The sequence below is a fragment of the Triticum dicoccoides genome, chromosome 6B (assembly GCF_002162155.2).
Source record: "Triticum dicoccoides isolate Atlit2015 ecotype Zavitan chromosome 6B, WEW_v2.0, whole genome shotgun sequence".
NCBI classification, from domain to species: domain Eukaryota; kingdom Viridiplantae; phylum Streptophyta; class Magnoliopsida; order Poales; family Poaceae; genus Triticum; species Triticum dicoccoides.
This window is the reverse complement of record NC_041391.1, coordinates 376,152,204-376,154,976: the sequence shown is the minus strand read 5'-3', so window position 1 is coordinate 376,154,976 and position 2,773 is coordinate 376,152,204. Positions and strand designations below refer to the sequence as shown.

The 2,773-nt window shown below is 40.6% G+C and overlaps 1 long non-coding RNA gene across 1 annotated transcript; it reads right to left on the bottom strand.

Moving 5' to 3' along the window:
* Positions 1-445: 445 nt before the first annotated feature.
* On the bottom strand, positions 446-1,099 carry LOC119325291. Its single transcript, XR_005157445.1, has 2 exons — positions 829-1,099; positions 446-687 (listed from the first exon to the last, which is right to left on the bottom strand). It is a non-coding gene; the product is annotated as an uncharacterized LOC119325291 (long non-coding RNA).
* Between the last annotated feature and the right edge of the window lie 1,674 nt (positions 1,100-2,773).

The following is a 2,773-nucleotide window of genomic DNA, read 5'->3' as shown; positions in this document are numbered from 1 at the left end:
GATAATTTCACAAAAAAATTACCCACCAATGCCACCGAAGAGACTACCCCTTTATACCCTAGAAAAACCCACCCATCCTCTCTCCCATGCGTTCATAAGAAAAGAAAAAAAGTCGTCCTCTCCCGTGCGTTCCCAAGGAGCGGAGATCCATGCAGGCTAGCTCAAACTCTACGAAGCTGATCGGACACACGGGAAGTACAAGAGGTTGATTGCTTGATTACTTTGTACAGTAATACAGTATAGTAACTAACACACATATATTATTATTAGCATCCAGCCATAGTAATCCAGCGCATCTGGCCGGAAAGCAATCACCAAGTTGTGGACGCCGAATTGATCAAGCTAACCTATTCAATTTTCCTTTTGTTAGCACATGCCCGATGGCAAGTTTCTTGCTGATTAGTTTTTCTTCTAGAATACGAATACTCACGTACAAACAGCAAGCTAGATCAGAGACTGGATGGGCGCACACATGTAATGTAACACAATTTTTAGAACATAATTCCATCACGCACACCTGAAACCAATCTGAATTTCCAATTCCGTCAGACTTGCAAGCGCTTCCAAGTTTCACTTCATGTTCACCTTCATATGGGCGCCCCTTGGATGTCGCCAAATCTCTGTTGGATATCCTCAATTGTCCAATTGACTCCACCCAACGACACCAACGACTCCAGCAGGTATCTTCTGCACAATATTGATTATTTTACATTATGGTCAATGCGTGGTAGATCAATGAGACTTGATTGTTAGATTATGCTAAAATAGTAAAACAAAATCTATAGATTTAGATTCATTAACTTGACCAGAACTGATTCCTTGCCCTACTTTTGTGTTCAAAGTTTGCTCTCAGTCTCCGTTGGATCTCCAAGATTGTGCAATTAGCCCCTTCCAGCGACCGCTCCACCTACTGTAGGCATTACCATCTTATGCACAAAAGCAATTAATTTTCATGATTTATTATTGTTAGATAAACGAACTAAACATTAACCATTATAAGCAATGGATCAACTATGCTTGATCGATGAGTTTTTTCTAAAATAGAAGAACTTTAATATGTACATCCTAGATTAATTAACATGACCAGAACCGCTCCCTTTCCATAAAATATGTTGTATATTTCAATATCAATGAGAAAAACTAATATATCTAAAAAATACCCCCTATTTCGAAATATATGACGTTTACGTCTTATATTTAGAAACCCAGAGGAAGTACTATATCCACAATCTAAATATGATTGTGCGGCCATATGTTGCTTCCGAACAATTTCAATGCAAACGTGCCTTCTTGAAATCTCACAATATCTGAAAGTGGATTTCGCTTACCATAAAAAAAAACTACATGACCAACCAATGGAACTACCAAATATTAACTTATTTTAATAGAACTTTCTTACATACTAGCCCGCGCGTATGTGCAGGCCACTCTACTAGTTTCAAAATAAAGTTGTATTAGGTTAAAATTCAACGAAATATTGCGCGCGCAACAAGTAATGAAATTAAAATTCCAAATTCCAAATATAATATATTTTTTAAACTAATTACGCTTTTGGTGCATAGTTACTGCCCAGTTATTATAATTACATCCCATTTATCATTTCTTAAAGTCTATTTTTTTATTAAGCCTAATGCATACCTCCTAGGAAAGTTTGCAGCCCAGCGGGGCGAAGAATAACAAGTTGACCCGGATATTGTGTACAACTGTCGGCCCAGTTGCATTGCTGATGTTGAAAAAAGGCGTGTGTAGTACAATACAACCTAACATGGCTACTCAGCCCACATTCAGCGACGCCGGAAAGGCCCAAACAAGGTTTCTGTACAACTTTTTGAAGTCACCTAGCTCAGTTAATAACTTAAGAAAAAAGTTAGATTACAGTGGAACCTAATTAAAAGCTGTCACGAGCAAATAAATAATTCAATGGGTCCCACTTGTGCGTGTGCGCGTGTGTGCGTGCATGTGTGTGTGTGTGAGAGAGAGAGAGAGATAGAGAGAGAGACACCCATCGGTCGATCCTCGTAAATATATTTTTCAGCCATATGCATTGCTGATGCTCAGTAAAAACTTATATAGTTGACACAATCATATAGAACATCATAGCACACTGAACTTGCATACAAAAGTTTCACGCAGGCGGCACAATCAGGATGGAAGCAGTGGATCGCTACGGGTAGGGCTATGTTGAAACCAACGAAGCCGTACATAACGTTCATCGTCTTTATCAATGACGGGGAAATATCTTAAATGCTGTGCAAAGAAAATAGACAAACAACACAATAAGTTCTGCTAGCACATTAAGTTGACGTACAACCCTTTCTAAAAAAAGTTCAGGTACAAAATTAGAACAGGTCACAATCAAATGTACTGGCATATCAGTGCTTCACACCCATAGCGCGAATTTAACTAGTATCTGACAAGATTCAGCTGTTACCTCAAATTAGAGCACATCCAGGCAGCCAACCCTGCCTCTTCTCCCAAAGAAGTAGCGGCCTTCGCCGCGGGATGGAGTAGGACCTGTGCCATCCATCGTTCCGAGCAACACGGGGAAAGTCTGACGTTGACTCCTGTAATGGAGGACGTCAATGGACCCTGGCACCAGCGGCGGCGACAGGACTTTGATTGATGGATTGACCACTTCTTCGACTTGCACGAACACTCGATATAGGTACATCCCTAACGTGGTCCGCGGAGGCCTTGGTGGCGATGAATAATACAACCCCGGTTCCTGCACCGGTATCTCAACACCAATCACCTTCGGTATGGTAGAGGGCTT